The 22,195-nt window shown below is 40.8% G+C and overlaps 1 protein-coding gene across 3 annotated transcripts in view; it reads right to left on the bottom strand.

Annotated features, from left to right (window-relative positions):
* Positions 1–22,099, bottom strand: part of hdac7a (histone deacetylase 7a) — an 81,776-nt gene extending 59,677 nt beyond the window's left edge. For all 3 annotated transcript variants that reach the window (XM_088407678.1, XM_088407680.1, XM_088407679.1), the window contains exons 1-2: positions 22,021–22,099; positions 3,325–3,455 (exon numbers count right to left, since the gene is read on the bottom strand). The gene's annotated coding sequence lies outside the window, so the exon portion shown is untranslated. The remainder of the gene's footprint in view (positions 1–3,324; positions 3,456–22,020) is intronic.
* Positions 22,100–22,195: the final 96 nt, after the last annotated feature.

The following is a 22,195-nucleotide window of genomic DNA, read 5'->3' on the forward strand; positions in this document are numbered from 1 at the left end:
TTCATGATAACAAGACCTAAGATTACATTTGAAACAAACTTGAGAACACTTTTATCTGCAAGTTATTGAAATATATAATCATTTAATTGAGTCCTTTGAACGCCAAACCAAACCCTACACAGTGTCCCTTTAAAAGAACTAAAAACAGTGGTGTAAAACTGCAATAGAAAAGGTTACGGTCATAAATTAAAGTCCACCGGAGTGAAGCCGCAATAACAGCGATGTAGGCGTTCTATTCTAATTATAATAACCTTTTGTCTTTGCTCAAATACTTCCTCAGCCAAACGGTTAACAGAACAAGAAGTTCACCAAAGAAAAGTCCCAGACGCTTTTTGTCATCTTGTCAGCCTGCGTCCTTCTCTCCCAGCCCGGGGTGAAACTGGAATTCATTAAGTGATGAATGCTTGTTTGTGTTTTCTTAAGCTCAACAGCGCCAACCCCGAGCGGCGCGGCCATAGCGGCAGATAAGCAAACGTTTGCCGTGATTAGCGGAATCCTTTGCCAATCGTCCTCTGACCCGCGAGCTAACCCCGAGGTCAAAGTGGCGCCGGGTTCGCCCGTTCCCAGGTGGCTTCCCATCCGGCGGCTTAGCAAACAAGTCGCGTCCTTCCCGCGCGCAGACAGGTGACACCGACACCCCAGCAATCGCGCACATTCCCATCTGCGGCCGAGTCCGCCCGCACATATGGGCGAGCGATAACGATCCCGGCGGACCCGGCGCAGAGTTTGCTCAGATAGGCTGGAGTCGAAATGGACGCTTCCTGCTTCCTGCGGCCAGAGGAAGTGCCACCATTGCTGTCTTCTTATCGCTGCGCACAGAGCCAGTTACACATGGAGGGAGGAAGAAGAGCGGGGACGTGACTCGGGCTGCCCAGATAAAGGACAATTTGACAAACTTTCCGTGGCTGGGATCGAAACGCCGATCCGCCGCATGGCGGGCGATACAAACCTATGTTAGTTAGCTGATGCGTGTAAAACCCCGGGTATAAACATCAAAATTGTACATACGTCTTCAAAATTGGTTCCGAAATAGTATAGTAAGTGCTACGTATTTATAATATACATGTATACGATCAGAAAACATCATAAATAAAAAATATAGAAAGGATTTATTCACCTTTGTTATGAGGTTAGCCTAGGCTAGCTCCGTATTTCTTGATTATCTCAAGCTTGGTTTCCATATAAATCATCTTCTTACTTCTCTCTTTTACATCACTAGCAATCTTGGAACCCATGGCTAAGCCTTTCAACTTTGAACTAAGCAAAAAAATGCACTATAAATACGGTTTCTCGCAATGGAACAAACCATTCCAGCATTTTGAAACGAGTGAGGCCAACCAATAGTAGACCAGCATCTCCGTCTTGTGACGGCAGCAGAAAATAAGTGCAATTACCTAAAAACGCCTGCAGATGGAGACAAAACAATTACAGCCAACCCTCTGGGGTCATGACAGTTGTTTTTGTCGCAAAGCCGGGAAAATACCATAGAAGAGGGGGACGAAAAAACTCAGTATTCCACATCGCAACATGAAAAAACGTAAGTCAGGGGCGCTGTAACACGAGGGTCCACTATATATGGTTACAGGCCGATAGGAGGGGTCTGCTTGGTGAAAATGCAAAGGGTAAAAAACAAAAAGGATGTCAAAACGGTGAAGTGGCGGTGGGACCCATGGCTAACCAATTCAAGTTGGAATTAAGCACTAAAATGCACGATAAACACCATATTGGAAGCCCTCTCACACAGGATCAAGTCTTTAGGCAGCCATCTTTGTGACCCGCTCCGACCAATAGCTAACCAGCATCTTCGAGACCCTGTGACGCTGACCAATCGTAGACCAGTATCATGACCTCTTTCACCTGCGAAGCCCTTTGGGACTATTCAGGGCTCTACAAATAAAATTTGATTGATTGATTGATTGATTGATTGATTGAAAGTTAGAGTGATATGCATCCTTTCTAACAAGCATTCTCAGCACGGAACTCAAATGTAGCCTACCACATCAATGCAAAGCACCCACAGCTAATGATTGCGACGGACGCTAATGCAGTGAGCCATAGCAAAGCTCTTTGGCAAACTAACCTCAAGAACAAAGCGTCTTTGAGCAACTTTGCGATGGATACGGTGAACGACGTTATATTATAATCTTATTTTCGACTTATTTGGCCATTTACAAAATAAAACAGCCACCATTCCGGGACTAGTCTCCATTAAAGCAAAAGGCAAATAGTTACAACTGTATCTGTGAAGTCCATTAAAGAAAATCCATTTTTTGTTGTTGCAAATCAATCTTTTGATCTGTCATGATAAAATTTTTTGAGAAGTTTTGCGCGGTAGAAAAGTCATCTCAAGAAGGGACTGTGAAACGTTTTTATGTTGCATGCTGGCTAACAGACAACAGGTGCAGGCAATGAGAGATTGAGGAAGAGATTTTTTTTTTTTTTTTTTTTGGGGGGGGGGGGGGCGTTTGCAGGTCGCTATCCAAATATTGCACCTGATGAAGAGACAATACGTCCAATGAAAGGAAGAGTGTGAGGAAGAGGAGGGACGGATATTTTGGGGGGGCTGCGGGTGGGGAAGCTTTGCGCTGGAATTGTCCCAGATGGACACAATCCGTCCCCTCCCTTTATAAACAACCTCAAACGTCATCCTTTTTTCACACTTTTTTTTTTTAAATTGCAAACAACACTTTCAGCAAAGAACTCCAAATATTTAGGATGGCTTTGAACCAATACATGCAAATTCAATGTTTTCCTCTTCTGACATTTTTTTTCAGGACCCCCCCCCCTCCGAATCGCCTCCTCCCCCCACATCGCCCGTCTAATTTCTGCCATTTCCAAAGTAAACACGCCGCTAAATATCCAGCTGACTCACTTCCACTGTGGGTGGCTCTGTTTCCAATTTTCTCACCCCCTCAGCCGCCCTGAAACCTCTTTAGAAGAAAAAAACAAACAAAAAAAAAGGAACGTGCACAACAAACATAAAAGTGACAAACCGGCCGCGCATCTTAAATGTGAGCGTGCGGCGACCGAGCGTTCTTCTCCCGCTACTTTTGAGGCTCTCAAATAATTCCCGTTTTTCTTCTTTGGGAGAGCGTGGGAGCGCCCTGGGATAAACCGCAGGGCTCAAAACAACAGGAGGAAGCCGGTAACTTGAGTACGTTTGACCGGGGGAGAGAGGGCGGGGTGGGGGTGTTGGGGGGGGTGACGGGCGAGAGGCCAGACCGAGATGCCAAGATGTACGCAGAACAAAGATGTCGCTTAAGCCCTGCCGAGTGGAAGTTGGAATGGCCCTCACCCGAAATGCGCTCGAACGGCCGGTCTTACCAGTTTTCGCCGCCTTGGTTCCCTCCCGTCCGTTTCGTGGCGGAAGGCGATCCGGGGACATCCGAAACGGCGGCGCGCGCACACATGCGCGGCATCGCTTCGCCCTGTCCAAATGTCGAGAAAGTGAGAGGCTGCAACAAAAGGCAGTAAAGAGGGAGGGAGGGAGAAATTGAGGGCGAGCGAGAGAAAGAGAGAATGAGATTAACCCCTCAGAGTGGACTTCTCCCTTTCTGTCCGGCGCGCACGCAGGGGCGCACAGATGTTGTGTCGTATCACTGACTTTTCGCGATTCTCTCAAAAACGGAGGGAGGAGTTGAGACGAGATGAGATTATTGGTGTCTGACAGCCGTGCGCGCTAAGACCTGAAGGGTCAAAAAGCACGATGGAAGGAAGGGCCGCATCCAGGGTCCCAAACGTGTCGCCCGGGGTCATTTGTGGTCGGTGGGGCGCTGTTTCGCGGCCCTCTACGACAGCGGTTCTCAACTGGGAGCACGGGTACCCCCGAGGGGACTTGAGATTTTAAATCACAAAAATCCTCTCAAAGTATTTCGGGAAAATATAAGTTCAGAGCGATATCATTATTTAAAAAACTCAGATTCTGCACCGTACTACAGTGGTTTGACCCAACTTGTCGCGTGCCTCCTCTCGTTACCTGTCAAGTTATGATTTATTTTTTGGGAACAGATCTCGACCGTGATCCCAAAAGAGGACACTTGAAGTGGAATATTTTGCTGTGAACCAATATTTTTTGCAATTGTTTCTTTTTGAGAACAGTTCTGACACTTTACGTTGATTATTTTTAATGTATTCATGATAAACTTCATGATTTATTTTTGGGAACAGATCCCTTCTGTAATCTCAAACGAGGATGCTTTTACTGTGGACAAATAGTTATTTTTAATTATTTATTTTTGCAAACGGGTCCGACACTTTATGTTGATTATTTTTTATGGACAAATATTTATTAATAATTAAGTTATTTCTTTTGACAACAGATTTATTCTATGACTTTTTTTTTTTTTTTAGGTTTTACAAGACGGCCCCCAAAAGGTGACTTCAAAAAGACAAATATGTCCTCATTTGTTTGAATCAAAAAGACATATTTATGTTCATGCGAGTCCAACAAACGTTCAAAGATATTTTGATATCACGTCATTCATTTTGAGGATTTTTTTTCAAAGTCTAGAGCACCTCACAGTGGACATTTGTGGAAAGGCAGGGCAATTTGACAATAATAGGACTGGTAATATGGTATCACAGGTGCTTGCAGAGTCGACTCAAAAAGCAACCCGTGAAAATAATTAGACCGCAATCACTGTTTTAACCTTTTTTTTTTTTAACTTCTTGGCACCGCGGTTCGCTAGCAGCAATTAAAAAACAATAATTTATTCGTTCATTTGTTCTAAACATGGTACATATTGGACCAAATATTCAATCTTTTGCTCGATACTAAAATAGAATGTGTTTAGTGGAAAATAACAGAGCTGCAATTTTAATACGGTGATACTTTGACGTTGCGATATTTTTGCTCATGATTATCGCCGTCAGAAGCTAAAATTGCCCCATACATAAATTCCAGAGACAATTCCCACCCCTACCGCCATATCTGCGAAGCCCACCCTTGCATCGGTTCCCATGAACGTCTCAGATACTTGCGTCGGTAAAGTCCAACAATTAAAGGCTAATGAACTTTTAAAAGCCAAAAGGAATTCCTGTCTAATTTCCCGGCACGCATTCCCGGCACGAGTTGTCAGCCGCGACTCCCACGCAAAGCTCGCCGCCACCCGCACGCAAACATTCTCCCCGGCATTAATCATATCTGGCGATAGGGGCGGCTTCCCCGAGCGCTCCGCCGCCGCTTCCTTGAGATCCCACCCCACCATGGCCTGAAATTTACAAGGCTGCAACGAGGAGCTGCGTTACGCCTCGCTAACTCCGTTATATGTGTGCGTTATATGCGTGCGTGTGACCGGGTAACTCTTGTTCTCTTCTACCCGTTATCCCATAGAAGACTGTCATGAAACGCATGACATGAAAATATATATATATATATGTATATATACATATATATATATATATGTATATATACATATATATATATATATATATATGTATATATATATATATATATATATATGTATATATACATATATATATATATATATATATGTATATATATATATATATATATATATATATATATATATATATATATATATATCAGTATATATATATATATATATATATATATATATATATATATATATATATATATATATATATACATATATATATATGTATATATACATATATATATATATATATATATATATATATATATATACATATATATATGTATATATACATATATATATATATATATATATATATATATACATATATATATATATATATATATATATATATATATATATATATGTATATATACATATATATATATATATATATATATATATATATATATATATATATATATATATATATATATATATATATATATATATATATATATATATATATATATATATATATATATATACACATACAAATACATAGCCCTAAATAAGCAAGCATACGGTTATCATAAAATGTTGTAGATTCCAAATCCGTCATTTGCGGCGCATCGCTATGACAACAACGGCAAAAAACGGGTTGCGTCTAAATTTGCATCAAGAAGTTGCGTCCACACGACACGACTTCACTTCAGAATCCCACACGTTTGACACAATTACCAAATACCAAAAATCGCTCTGATTTTATGGCGTTATATTTGTGCCACAATTACGCGCGCGTGGAAAAAAAATTTTGAGCGTTGAAAATAAAACTGAGCGAGCGAAAACAGATTTTGAGCGCAGAAAAAACGTTCGCTCGAGTCGTCCTCTGCGCTCGCTCGGTTCTGCTCACGCTTTACGTTTGTTCCACAAAACCAGCCAATCAGAGCTTGTAAAAGCACATTGATTGATTGATTTTTTTTGCGCTCAAAATCAATTTTTTTTTTCGCGCGCTCGTAATTGCGGCACAAATATAACGCCATACGATTTATGACGACCACCCTTACTCGGCACTCATTTTTCTTTCTCTTTAACGCGCTCGTCGGAGACGTCCATATTTTCCGACGACGATTAAGTACGAGAAATCAGAAAGTGGGGCGGGGCCGCCAAAAAGAAAATCAAATCAAAGTGTGTCGTCGGTCGGAGTGTGCGATGGGAGCTTTTAAAATAGTTTGCAGGCCCGCTCCTGGCGCGTCCCACGAGAACAACGGGCCATAGCGATATGTCATACTGGGCGGGTCTCGCGATCGCGAGACGCCACATTCTCATTTGGATGCCCGGACTGCAATATTAGCCCCAAGGCCTCCTTGTTTTCATTTCAAGCTCCATGTCAGTTCCGCGCACTTTCCCGCTGGTTCTGTGTCATAAAGTTTGTTTATCAGATGTGTTGAGCACATCTGAGTCTCATTGCGGCAACACACACACACACACACACGTAAGCCAGATGCGACTTCAACTCGTTACCTAGCGGTTATTCAAAGAAAGGCGCACACGCAATTCTCGTTTAAATATAACGAGCGCATGCAAACTGAAAACTTCGATAATACACTTGGAGCAGGTCACAAGCGATGTTTATCTAGTAATGATGGGAAAATGAAGATGTACCCCCTGTGGAATATTGTTTTCAGCCAAGTACCGCTTAACCAGAAAAAAAAAAAAAAAGACTTAAAACATGCCGTCAGGGATTTATTCAACTTGTTGAAATGCAACAAAAGGTAAACGGTTACAAATGTAAAAAAAAAGTTCTTTTTTTTCTGAGATTTTTAGGTGAGATTAAAATGAGAATTAGATTAATTACAGATTAATGAATCTGATTTTTTTTAATCTTTTAATAGCTCTAGTATTGTTTAAATGATTGCTGATGAATACATGTTTTCGCTTTGAATAAAAATCGATAACTTACATTAATAACGCCTAACAACCAACATTCTTTTTAGCTCCAACATGAATTGAAAGCTAGTTTTTGGTCTTGCTTATTGTTGAGGTGACCTTGAAAGAAGATTAATCAGATCAATTTACGATATATCTTAATCTAAGTCTTGTTTTTTCATTAAATATAATTTTAATCTTTCTAATCTCAAAGCACGGGCCTTTTTGAACTTTTTCCAAATTTCTCGGCAACAAGAAAAAGAAACTCAAAGCAAATATTTGCGACATTCTCAATCAATCACGCTCACTTCAGATACCATCTAGGACAAAAGTTACAAATATGATTTTTGGAACTTTTGTTGCAGGATAACTTGCCTCTATCCGTCTGATCATTTCAGAGGTTCCGCATCGTTCCGAGTAAATCGTTAAGACTTGATGTTTAGGTCTTCGCTTTCCCTGCCAGCGGGCCTGATTAGTGAAGCTGAGCAGATGAGGCTGGTAACCAAAACAGAGGAGGAGACGTGGAAACACACAACAAATCATCCACACGCTCATCATCGTGTACAAGCGTGACATCTTTCCATGTGTCAGTAAGCCGGAGTTCAGGCGGAGTTGGCGACGAAAACAAAAAATTGTCCGACGCTTTCAAGGGCACGGTAGCAGCCTCGCATGAACAGGCTGTGGGTCGGATTCTGGCTCCTGCGTGGAGTTTGCATGTTCTCCCCATGCCTGCGCGGGCTTTCTCTGGGTATTCCAGTCACCACCCACGTTCCCAAAAACATGTACGGTAGACATTCCAAATTGCCCTTTTGTGTGAATGGTCATTTGTTTCTGTGTGCCTTGTGATTGGCTGGCAACCAGATCAAATATCTTCTTTGCATCAAAAACGTTCACATCACAGAGAAAGCATTGGAAGAAGACACCAAGGAGCTGAAATTTGACTCAGATGGTGACGTCAAATTTCATTATTTGGTTCCAGTTTGCATCCAGTTGGTTGTCAGGTTATTGCCCCCCCCCATGGAGTCTGCACGGACCAGATTTTCCGCAACGCGTACCCTCTGCAATTTCTTTACGAGCGGAAAACATGGCGGATAAACTACTGCTTATGGAAGTTCGCCTGTACAAAAACTTTTTATGATTCATCTGAAAAGGACTACTGTGACCTAACTACCATAAACAACTCCTGGCGAGTACGTTGGGGAGGGATGAGGAGTCTGCTAAAAAAAAATGCTTGGAAGAATTTAGATCGTTTGCATCTACTAGGATTCTCTACCTCTGTTGTAGGGTAGTGTTTTTTTTATGTTGTAGAGTTCCATTACTGCCACCTATAGTATGGGAGAATATCGTGTAACTGCGGGGGAAAGCCGCACCAAGTATAAAGTGCTGCAAAACACATGTCGTTGCGTCAAGTTTAAACCATGCTATAATTTTGCTGCAGGCTTGTTTTTAGTGACGTTCTGAGCAATGCTAATGCAGAAAAAAACATTTTGTATTATGCAACGGGGGTAGGGTGGGGGTTGTGTAAGGGGAAGTGACAAAGAGGGAAAGGCTTCAATAATGTATGGAGAGCTTTTCACACTGGGGGGTAGTTTTGCACATACAGTTTTCGTTGCGGAGGAGTTTTACTTTACACAGTCTAGTCGTTACTTGTAAGCTACCTTGATTTTTTGGAGCTTTTTTCATATGAAATGACTGTTTTTTGAGTACACCTCACCTCCGGTCTCCCCGCAATCGGGTCCAACATCCGCGGATCTTGACACCCTTGTCGGACACGAGGGAGCTGATATTTCATCTGGATGGTAACATGTCAAAGTGGAAAGTAAAACCACGCGGTCTCGGCTAAAATACTGGTGGAAGAAAATGAGCCAAAAATGGTCAGAATCCTGCACAAGGTGGTTAAGTTTAAAACGCATTAAGATGAATAGTAAAAAAATCTGGAGCGAGACCTTCTTTTGTACTCGTGCCCTCTGCGCAAATTCATCTGTCAGGAATTGACATTGCCAGGTTACACCGGAGACTCAATGATGAATCCCTTGAAAGGATGGAAACTTCCTCTGTTGGCCACTGAAGTAGAACCCCAACGTCAACAAAGTTGAAGAGCTAGTGTAAACAAACACAAAAGAGAGGACGGGCGCGAAAGGTCGAACGTTAAAAAGCTTTATTGCCCAAAAGCGCAGCGAGCGAACCGCGTGTTCCAGTATGCGGGTTGAATACCGGCGAAACCGAGAACGAGGGCGGGAAAGCGGAATGGAAAAAAAAGAGGTGGGGGGAGGGGGAGAAAAGCGGGTACGTTACGGGATGGGGACCCCGTGATGCCGGCAGCTGCTGCTGCTGTTTTGCGGCTCGACATGACATCGGCGGCTTTGGAGAAAAGGCCGGGAACCTCTTCTCAGCTTGACCTACTTAAGGAATGTTACCGTTATGGATGACATGCAATACTCCCCGCTTACACGGCGCTCGCTCACTTCCTACCGACACATATTGTTTAGTGGTCTCGGTGCCGAAAGGGGACTTGGTTAACCCGTGTGGCATTGTGTTACGAGTGATGGAAATTCATTTGATTTTGTTACGATGGTAAAATAATCAATGGGAAAAAAAAGACACAAGGGGGCTGAAATTTCCAGCAGACGATTAAAAGATGTCAAATGTCAAAATGCGACGACTATGATTTTTCTATGTGACGTGGGAGATTTTGCGTACCAAAATGATCGGCGTCCAAATTTTGGACCGTTTAAAAGCATTAGAATTGCAATTTTTGAAATGCTTTTTAAGAGGAATTATGACATTGATTTTTCTGCGATTTTTGCAACATTCCATTCAGCGGCGCTCAAACTATGTCAGCAAACAGAAAAATTCTTTGTTGGCTTGTGTTTCGCCTCAAGACATTAGGTGGCGGTAGAGACCAGTTAGTGACTATTTCGTAAAGTCATCATCACTTCACAGGCTGTAATTTTTCTTTTTTTTTTGCGGGTGTTAATAAATCTAACCCACATATGCATCGCGAGAAGACACCAGGGAGCTGAAATTTCACCCATATGGTGAAAGTTCAACATTGTGCAAGTGCGTATTTCATTCACGTTGATCTCACGACGGACAAGAGATTGTTTTTGTTTGCGAGCGCATCGTCTCAAAGCGTCGCCGTGAAATGACGTCACATTTGCGAAGGATCTTCCAAGAAAGACCTCGAAGCAAGTGTGAAGATGAAATACGGATCCATCTCCGAGGTACAAAAGCACCTGGGAAGAAACATGACTTTTGTAATTGCGTTCATTAAAATGACATCGAGTGGCTGTGCGGTCACGTTGATGGCACCTGGGGGAGTTTGAAATCCAAACGTGGAGACTGATGTAAAGCTCCAAATCTGCTTGTAATTTTCCTCATTATTTAGCCATCACATCCTGGAGGTTTCCACGAAGCAGCAGGATAAAGTCTGAAACTAAAAGTGAACCCAAAAAAAACCAAAACATGCTCATTACAGATTATGCGCATCTGTTGTGGCGACTATCCTTCCAAACAGGCTTTGAAAATGGTTAACACATTTGTCCTTCACATTAACTCATTCGATCCCCAAGACATATTTTTACGTTTTTTAAGAGTCCCAGACATTCAATCGCACCTTCTTTTTTTTTAACTGGGTTTTTTCAAGTGATTGGCCTAAGTGGGCTCTAAAAATGGCCGGTACTAATCAACTAGTCAATTACTGTCGTACCTGGTTGATTACTTCAGAACTTGAATCCCTAAAGTAATGGCTTTACTACACAGAGTCATTACCTAAAAACACCTGAAGAGGGAGGCAAAACAACATAAACACAGCCACCCCCACATGTCATGACAGTTCTTGATGCCGTAAAGCGGGAAAATGCCATAAAGAGGGGGCGAAAAAACGTAGTATTCCACTTCGTAACGTGAAAAAAAACGTAAGCCGGGACGCTGTTAACAGGGGGTCCGCCGAATGGCTCAATTGAATTTATAGCATGCGTTTTCCCTGCATTTTGTTAAATTATAGAACCCTTTGTGGCCTTCGGTTCAAAAAATTTTCCGAACCCTGTTCTATACCCCGGGTCAAATTGACACCGTCTTCCACGTACACCGTGAACTCTCGGCTCAAAACTTTGCTTCGATGCGACAGCGTGACCTAAGCTGTACGACATTGCAAGTTTAGACGTTCCGCTGTCCGCGGTTCAATTCTGTCAGGGTGATTATTTCAAGAATCCAATGTGCCGCGCCACAAAATGTGCAAGCCGCATACATCTGTCAGTAAAATGAATTCCTTGGCAACATTCAAATGGACCCGACCCAAAATGGGACGTGCCCTTCCGTGACCGGTCCTTGCGAAAGCTTTACGAGACTCTGCTTATTGTCTTTTTTTATTATTATTATTTTATTCTGACTGACGCACAAACCGAGCATGTGCGCCAAACGGCACCCGCCAGACTGGAAGTATTCACTGACCAGCATACAATTAAATGAAACGGGTCGGTTTCTGGTTTGGTTCAAAACGAAGAAAAAAACGGTCAAAGAAAAAAAAAAAGATGGAGTAAAATCTAAAATAGTGCTCAAACTGTTATTTTCTGTGTCACGGCACCTATCATTTAAAGCAAACATACAAAAATCTTGAGAGCTAGCGAGTGAGTTGTAAATACAATTGGCATCTGATCCAGATCAGTTTAGACATTTAAAAGAAGAGAAGAAGAAGAAATATACAAAGCAAAATGCAAAAAGCATATTCACTGAAGTTATATTCAACGCCCGTGCTCTATTTTGCATCTCACGTTAAAGGAATTAAATAACTGAAGCCATATTTTTATTGTTGCACGTCAACCTTTTGGTCTGCCACAATAATCGGTTGAAATTTCGGAAAATTTTAATCGGAAAATTTTCGGCGCCATTAAAACGAACCAAGTCTGCCGATTCGCAGCGGAAATTCCATCATCCGAATGCCGATCACGTATCGTGGCTTTAAATAACGCATCAATCGCATACATAAATAACATCTAGCTCCGGGGCTTATTATAAAGGTATTTTTTTTGCAGACGATGATCGGGCTTGGGCCATGACGGAGCCAGATGCGGATGAAAGATTTGCCATATCCCAATGCGGAGCCGGCGCGTATTTTTGCTAGGATGTGAGGATGGATGCATGCAGGAAGGAGGTGAACGGGGAAAACAATGGGCTCCGGGGAACGCCAAGAGGTGTCGCTGGGGGACGTTCCCAAAACCGGAACTCGTACCCCCCCTCACACCGTCCCCCTTTCACCCAGAATAGAGCTTTTCCTCATGTGATCCCCCCCCCCCCCTTCCCCCCACAAAGGCACAGATACACGTACAGATGGGTTTTGTCCGACGGAGGCCAGAGTGCAAGTCAGAGCAACAGCTGCAGGGATTAGAGAGATGGAATGAAAAAGCAAGAAGTGGAATGCGTGGGCGGACAAACAGCACAAAGTGAAGGAGGGCTCGCCGGCGTTATTGACTCACTTAGCTCACTTATTAACCCGAGCGTTACTCGTTTCTCAGGAGCGAAGACCAATTACTTTCCTGAGTCCGTTTCAAATGTCGGAAACTGAACGAAAACAAAAAAAAAAGCACAATATGCCGAAATTCACCAAAAATAAGACGTACTTTTTTTCCCAAAAACAAAGGCCAAAAGTATGAGCGTGTCCTATAATGTACCCGCTTTTCGTCAGCGACATAAACCGAGGTGTGCGTGTTTATATTGGCCATATTCTTAGTTACAATAATTATCGTAACGGGTTGACGGTTAATAGGGCGCGATCTCAAAATGATCATCGTTTCAGACTGTTGAAAATGACTGCAAACTCCCCCGATAGCTCGTACAGCAAATGAATATGGTTGATTTGACGCAAAAACTAACGTTAGCGCACTTAGCATGAACTCACGTTGCCTAGCTAGCTATGACTTTATGTACTTACAGACTTCATGCAGTGGTTCTCATCTTAGGGTTAGAAAGGAAAATCAGCGACACGTGAATAAATGACCGTATTCATTCGCCATGTGCGCATTGTTTATGTGGAGTGAATACAGTAGCTATGAATTACCAACTTGTTTGTGGCACGTGCGCGTACGGCATAGGGGCGATTTTATTTTGAAGTTACACCCGAAAACATCTATGTGTCATCTACTTGATCGTTACTCACGGCGACCAGCGTTTATGTAAACATAGGCGTGGTCTTTGATTTCTCGTTTTACCTTCTTTTTTTTCCCGCAAGATCATAACAAACATGGCGGATGAAGTAGTCAAAATTGTTCGGAAGTCATCAAGTTTTGTTGAATAAAAGAGTCGATGGATGATGATGAATATATATATATATATATATATATATATATATATATATATATATATATATATATATATATATATATATATATATATACTGTACTAGCCTTTTAAAGCAAGAGCACCATCTTGAGGAATACAATAATATTACAAGTGTTTCATGAGGCTTCATTTCTCCATTAGTACTATATTGATTTTTGATTGATTTTTTTGGTCATTATTGCAGGTTTACCTTGCAATTTTTTTGTAAGTAAATCTAGTCAAAAATAGCAGTTTTATTAATTAAAAAAAAATCAACCTCCACAACATGCCATGCTAAATATTAGTGATGGGAAAATGAAGTCTCATGAACCACTGAAGGTACAAAAATATTACAAGTGTTTCATGAGGCTTCACTTATATTTTCATATATATATATATATATATATATATTATATATATATATATATATATAAAACTTTGCATGGCGGTTCACATTACAAGTACAAAACGTGTCCTACAGTTACACTGCCGATCCAAAAAATGCTAATGCTGCGCACATAAGGAAATCCTCCAGTCTGCACGTAATCTGTTGGGGACAATAAATTTCAAGAATAACATGAGGGGAATGTGCGACCATGCTGCAATGCGTGGAAATATTTGAGCAGAAAGACACATAGTATTATTTTTTCCTGTGTCAGTCAGACTGTTGCGGGGCTCAGGGACTATTTTGTTGAGGGGACGGCTCAGCGAGGAAGTCGGCAAAACAGGAAGTGTTTTATGTAGCTGAAACATTCCATTTTTAACTCTCACAGTCGGTTGAACAAAAAAAAAAAAAAAAAATAGTAATAACACACTCAGCATCCATATCGTGAACCGTTTGTGTGAATTTTATCTGTAAAGCAAATGCTGACTTGGGAGATTTTGTGTGTGTGGTTGCCTGCATACGCACGTGCGTTGCCGCCCGGGACACTGCAGACACATTGGAATTCGGCATCTCGTTTCCTTTGACAAAATGTAAGTGAAAAACATTACTGATTACTTTTGCTAACCAAACTAAGCAATTACTTTAGCTAACTAAGTAAGCAAAACCTACAATCATAAAAAAAAAAGAACAGTACTTTTGATAACTGCATACTCAAGTCATCTGTTATTTACTCATTAATTACTTAGCTAAATAATTAATTATTGGGTCATTAACTACGGTAAGAATTAAGTACATAACTATTTACGAAGTAGAAGCTAAGTTTACGGCATCAAGAACTGTCGTGTCTTGTTGTTTTGCCTCCCTCTTCAGGTGTTTTTAGATCATTGCTGTTATTATTTTTCTGGTCGTATCAAACTGCCTGCACTGCAACGCGTCACGAAGATGCTGGTCTGCTATTGGTCGGCTTCACGGTGTCACTAAGATGCTAACATGCTAAAGACTTGCCCTGCTGTGAGTGCTTACAATATCATATAATATATATGTATTTACTGTGCATTTTAGTGCTTAATTCCAACTTGGTTAGCCACGGTGATGATAAAGGGAGAAGTAAGAAGACGATGAGTATGGAAACGAAGCTGGAGATAATCATGAAACGCGACGAAGGCTAGGCTAGGCTAGGCCGCCCTCGCTAGGGATCACGGTCATAAATAGCTCAAGCCGACGTCACTCGAATGTAAATAAAATTCTGATGTTATTTAATTGTATACATGTATATTATATATAAGTAGCGCTTACTATACTATTTTGTTGCCATTTTTTTTATGTATATACGATTTTGTTGTCTTTACTTGCGGTCTTATACGGATTAGCTAATTAGGTTTCTATTGCCTGCCATACGACGATTCCAGCTTACGATCCCATTCGCGGAACGGATTAATTTCATATGCTGGGGGTCCGCTGTACTAAAATGACATTTGGACATGGTCCGCAATGCAATTTTAAAAAGGTAATGAAGAAGCTTGATGGTAAACAAGATAAGGACCACGATCCAGGACCTCCGCACGTGAGGCGTACGTACGTAAGCAGTCTTCAGGCAGAATGAAAAAATAAATAAATAAAACGGACCTAGCCAAAGTTTCAGAGAAGGAGTTCCCCACCAATCGGAGAATTCTTCTCCACTCACATCCTAACGACGATGCTCTCCAAGATGGGGAGGAGAGAGACAAGCAAAAACAAACAATCGTAAGTACGAGCGAGGCGGCGGCGGTCCGTCGGGCCAGCTTTCCTCCCGGGAGAAAGCGACAACAGCACCCACAAGAGGAACTTCACCAATCTTTCATTCCAGCGCTCAGAAAAGACCTTGCTATTTTTACGACGATGATCCCCGCGGGGAAAGCACCCGTCGCGGGCGGGCGGGCGCGCTCGCTTTTCCCGCACGTGTTGTCCCTGAAGAGAAGCGAAAATAAACGTTTGGAAAACCGCAAGAATAAATATGAACCGCTTTGTTTGGAAAAGCTCACAATTGCGCTTTCGTGTGTTTCCTGGAAAAAGCGAACGGGGGAAAAAAAAAGACAGAATGCTGAAGACATGGAGCACAAACAGGAAGGAAGAAAGTTGGAAGAATGTAATTAGGGGAATCAAAACAAAACCAGGGACGGAATGGGTGGATTCATGTCCGATATAACCGCAACCTTGGGAATATTTATTTTAAATCGTCCATAGAGCACTTGAAAACAAATAAGACCATTCCAAAATCACAATGACTAAATTCCTGTGAAAATAACGATTTCTAGTAGATTTTTTTTCTTGATTTATAGAGGATTTATTCTCCATATTATTGATATGCACCAAGTGGAGCAGCTCACCCAATTTCGTTGCATTCCAGCTATGCAATGACAATACAGAATATATATCCTATTCTATTCTAACCATTAAACAAGCTAGTGAGCTAGCAAAAGAGATAACAAGCTAGCTAGCTAGCTAGATGGATAGATAAGACAGATAGATAGATAGATAGATAGATAGATAGATAGATAGATAGATAGATAGATATAGATAGAGATAGATAGATAGATAGATAGATAGATAGATAGATAGATAGATAGATAGATAGATAGATAGCGAAAAAGATACATACCAAACTAGCAAGCTAGTGAGCTAGCAAAAGAGATAACTAGCTAGCTAGCTAGCTAGCTAGCTAGCTAGCTAGATAGATAGATAGATAGATAGATAGATAGATAGATAGATAGATAGATAGATAGATAGATAGATAGATAGATAGATAGATAGATAGATAGATAGATAGATAGATAGATAGATAGCGAAAAAGATACATACCAAACTAGCAAGCTAGTGAGCTAGCAAAAGAGATAACAAGCTAGCGAGCGAGCGAGCGAGCGAGAGAGAAAGAGAGGGAGAGAGAGATACTGTATATAAATAGGGGTAGATAGAAGGGGATGTCTGGTCACCCTAACCTAACATGCATGTTTTTCGAACGCGGCTGTTCTTCTTTTAAATAGTTCCAAAAAAATGGTTATTTAAAGCCGCACCGAGTTTATTTGGCCTGATACTCAAGCGTCAATTTTATTTAAACCAACTGGCGAGCCTTTTCGGTTTCATTGTTGTTCGAGGATGTGGGCGGCGGCCAACGAGGCGGCGGCAGCGGAGGAGTGTCTGGGGTTTACTCGCGGTCCCTTGCGGTAATATTTAATAACAAACACTAAAAATACCACAAAAATGCTTCACCGCATTCCCACGCTCTCAATGTCCGGAGCGCGCACACGCGTGCGTGCGCATTACAGCGCAGCATCAAAGTCACCTATGGACACAAATGGACTACACTTTGTCTCGCATGTGTGGGCATCAAATGTTTTTTAGACACTGAAAAAAGAAAAAAAAAAACTAAACAGGACACATTTATTTGATGTCAGCTGATTGATGGCAACAATTTAATTCCTGAGTGTTGTGTGTGTGTGTGTGTGTGTGTGCCCTCGGTTTTTGCTACATGATGGGAATCAAATTCCGAGGTTTTTTTGTCCTTGTGGGGATGCATTTTGGTGGACCCCATTGAGGGTCAAGTCTTGCTTTTGAAGACATTATATTAGTGGCATCAAACTAATTTTTATCATGGTCCACATTGTAATTCTAGTATATATATATATATATATATATATATATATATATATATATATATATATATATATATATATATATATAAAAAACAAATAATTTTCTGTTTGCTGACATATTTTGACCGCCACTTCAAATGCATCTGAAAACTGTAATTACAACGGTTTTACAAAGGTACAAAATTTGTACCATGGTTATTTCTGTGCACAAAATCTCACATGTCCAGCTGCAATCACATAGAAATGTCAGAATGGTTGCATTTTGAAATTCCACATGTGTAAATCATCTGCTGGAAATTTCAGCTCCCTAGTGTTTCCCCCCCCCCCCCCCCGATGATTCTTTTATGATATCATAAAAAAATCAAATAACTTTCCATCATTTGTAACATAATGCCACAAGGGTGAAAGTTCACATGACAAAAATCACCTCACACCCCCCCCAGGGGGACCCGCCCCACTATGAGAAAGAAGTGTGTGCGCGTACGTGTGTGTAGGTGTGTGTGCATGCCCTTAGCTTTTTGCTAAACGGTATGGACCGAATTCCGTGTTCTACTGTCTTTGTGGGGACCTCTTGCATTTGTGGGGCCCACTTTGGTGGAGCCCACAAGTTCATCGCTCTTTTTGAGGGTCAAGACTTACTTTCAGGTTTAGGGTTTGAATTAGGTTAGGGTTGCGGTGAGGTTAAGGGGTTAGGGTCAGTCAATCATTCCTAATGGCCTCGGAAATGGAAACGTCCCCACTACGATAGAGGAACCCCGCGGCGTGCGTACGTGTGTTCGTCATGTCGCCAGTGGCTTTGTGACCTCGTCTCGAGGTTTGCTGATCGCAGCCAGAGATTCCTTTCCATCCCTCCCTCCCTCCCCTTCGTGTTTCGCATGTGCGTCAGCAATGATAACCGCAAGCGTGCCCCCCCCCCCCCCTCGTCCCATGATCTTCCTTCGTTTCCCAACGTCTCCACCCTTTCGCTTTTTCGACCCCGCCCCTGCTCCACTACGTCGCCGGGATGTGTGTTTGCACTCAATTTACAGACGTTTCGTAAACAGGCAGCCTTTTTTTCCCCCCTGTGTTGTTTTGCATAAACAACACACAAATGTTACAAAGAGTACGGTATTTTTCCCACAATAGGGTGAATGGGATTATAAACCGCGCCGACAAAAAAAATCGGAAATGATTTTTGTCACAGGCTGAACATCCCAGCAACACAGCAACATACTGACACGTTTCGATTGTTAGAATACTGCACCAACAAAACAATAAAGTGCCCGATTGAATTTATTTGGTATACCGGTGGCCGGTATTATACTGCAGATAAGCTGCACTGAACTATAAGCCGCATTGTTCAAAACGTGAGAATAACGTAGAATCTCATAGTCGAAAATTTACTCTAATGTATGTACGTGTTGAAAAAATCTCAATTTACTCAGTTTGAAATTGGGGACTGTCTCATGAGGATGATGGATACAAATTTTAGTTGATTGAATCTTTTGCTGTTTTGTGGAAGGGCTAGCTAAATAGCTAGCTTGTTTATAGTTAGCTAGTTAGCTTACTAGATATAAATCTGAGAGATAAGACTGATAGATGCATTCTTGTCGTTGAATATTTACCTTAACGTTAAAAAAACAACAAAAATGGCGTTACAAGCTCGGTGATGGACTCAATTAAAGCTGTAAGTCAGGCTAATCATTATCAGCCCATTTAATTGCCTCCCCTTACAGCTCTAATGAGACGCTTTTTGGGGGGTGCGCGCGTGTGTGGAAAAGAGCTACGTAATTGGTCCCATGTGAAAATGAAGGACGTGCACATACTGTACATGGCCTGTTTGCTACAGTAAAATACAGCTGAATGCCTATATATATTATATATATATATATATATATATATATATATATATATATATACACACACACACACACACACACACACACACACACACACACACACACACACACACAGTATTCTTTGAAGAACTCATTTACAGGGGTGTCTAAAAATGTGTGGTACTAACAGTGAATTTTTGAACCAATGCTAATTTTTTACTGCTAAAAATGGCAAAATAAATGAAGTATCCCATTAAAATACACTTTGAAACCGCATTTAGCTCATTTTTCAAAATGATTTTTAATCAAATAAATAATTAAATGAATTTGATGGGGCTAGATTCTCTGCCATTATAGTATTGTATTTTCCGCAATATAAGGCGCAGCTAAAAGCCTTCATTTGTTTTTTTATAAAGCTGACGGTGCGGCTTATAATCAGGCGCGCCTTATATATGGATCAATATTGAGATTGGGATTGGAAGATGGGGAATGAAGTGATAAAGTAAATTTCATCTGTTTCTTTTGTGTGTTTACAGTTGAACAAGGTTGCTCATATTGACATTGAGTTATTATACTATTGAGAGTTAATATTTGATTTATTATTGTTATTACTTTGAGTATTACTATAATGTGATTGAAAACGTTTTCAAATGTGTCATGAATTGAGGGTGCGCCTAATCATCCGGTGCGCCTTATATATGGAAAAAGTTTTCAAATATGTCACGAATTGAGGGTGCGCTTTATAATCCGGTGCACCTTATATATGGAAAAAGTTTTCAAATATGTCACGAATTGGGGGTGCGCCTTATAATCCGGTGCGCCTTATATATGGAAAAAGTTTTCAAATGTGTCACGAATTGAGGGTGCGCCTAATAATCCGGTGCGCCTTATATATGGAAAAAGTTTTCAAATATGTCACGAATTGGGGGTGCGCCTTATAATCCGGTGTGCCTTATATATGGAAAAAGTTTTCAAATGTGTCACGAATTGAGGGTGCGCCTAATAATCCGGTGCGCCTTATATATGGAAAAGGTTTTCAAATATGTCACAAATTGAGGGTGTGCCTTATAATCCGGTGCGCCTTGTAGTGCGGAAAATACGGTATTTGAATTGACATGTTTTTGCACATGTAAAGTATTGAAGTTCATCAGTTCCCTATTATGATGCTTTATGCAAACATGTTGACTTATTGTCTGCAGAAAATGGGTCACAAATTAGCAGCAAGAAAAAAATGAAAGTAACCAATTACTGTCTTAGCATGTACTAAATCATTCGAATGTGACAGTTAATGCCATTCATTAAAAAAAAACAAAACCTGCCTTTCATTGACACTTCTGGTTGGCATTTCATTGAATATCAATTTGCCTGGAATCTCCGTGACATGAATGTGACATGAATGCCTCTCTGAAAAGAACAGTCAAAATTTATCGCTGAAAGTTTTAACAACACTTGCATTTGCTAGCGTGGATAAAATGACAGGAGTTATTTTAGGTTTCCAATATTGCAGCATCCCCCCCCCCCCCCCCCCCCCCCCCCCACATCCTGATTTGTTACGGTGTTACGACAGACTGTAACATTCCAGTAAAAGTGAACGCGTCACGGTGAGCTGGATGTGACTGTGCAAGAACGCGCGTGTGTGTGTGTGTGTGTGTGTGTGTGTGTGTTTTCACGTCTGTGCATGCCTCCATTGTGTTTCCCAACAATTATGCAGGAATGTGACTGTGAGAAGACTTTTTCGGCGTCCTTTTTTTTAGGAGCTGCGAAATCTCGACAGCCGGTACGCTCTCAAACGCAGCTGATTCGAATGAGTGTAGGATCGTTTTCAAGCTCCTGACGATCATTTCGATCGGGTGCGTTTGAAGAAAAACGGGAAGGATACCGGCCCTTGAGGACTGGAGTTTCACACCTATGTTCTAAGGCAGTGCGTCTCAAAATTTTTGAATAGTTGACCAGGAAGTCTAAGTTCACAAAACACATTTTATGTTCAGTAGGTCATTCAGTTTGATTATTTTAAAAAGCTAGTTTGTCCCCCATACTAGAATGGTTGGACCCAACTTGTCACGTGCCGCCTCTCGTTACCTGTCTTTTTTTTTTGTGGACACATTAAGTTGAATATTTTTCTGTGGACAAATATTTATTCATAATTTTTACAAACAGGTCTGACACTTTATATTGATTATTTTTTGTGGTTAAATATTTGATAATAACGAAGTTATTGATTTAGTTTTGTGAACAGATCTCTACTGTAACCCCAAAAGCGGACGCTTTATGTTTATTTTTCTGTGGACAAATATTTATTTATAATTATTTATTTTTGCAACCATGTCTGACACTTTATGTTGAGTATTTTTTGTGGTTAAATATTTGTAAATATTTTTCTTCACAGATCTCCACTGTAATCCCAAATAAAGACGTTTTATGTTTAATATTTTTTTGTAGACAAAGTTATTTTTGAGAGCAGGGCAGACGTTTTATGATTTTTTTTGGGACAGATATTGATTCATAGTTAAGTTGTTTCTATTTGTTTTCATAACAGTTGTCTTATATAATCTAAAGTTTAATAAATCAGACTCTGGTGACATGTTTTGAATCTTTTTTTTTTTTTTTACCCAAAAATGCTTTGCTCTCCTTGACAAGCGTAGAAATGTCATCGTTCTCAAGGATCTGGGCGCCATCTGCTGGTCGAAGATGTGTATTAGCGTCTAGTGACGTCAGAAAAACCAGTTATTTTCATAAAAAAATATATTTTTAAACAATACAGTACATAACATATATGAAACTATA

Source organism: Hippichthys cyanospilos, chromosome 2 (genome assembly GCF_059441005.1).
Source record: "Hippichthys cyanospilos isolate Australia breed blue-spotted pipefish chromosome 2, RoL_Hcya_1.0, whole genome shotgun sequence".
NCBI lineage: Eukaryota > Metazoa > Chordata > Actinopteri > Syngnathiformes > Syngnathidae > Hippichthys > Hippichthys cyanospilos.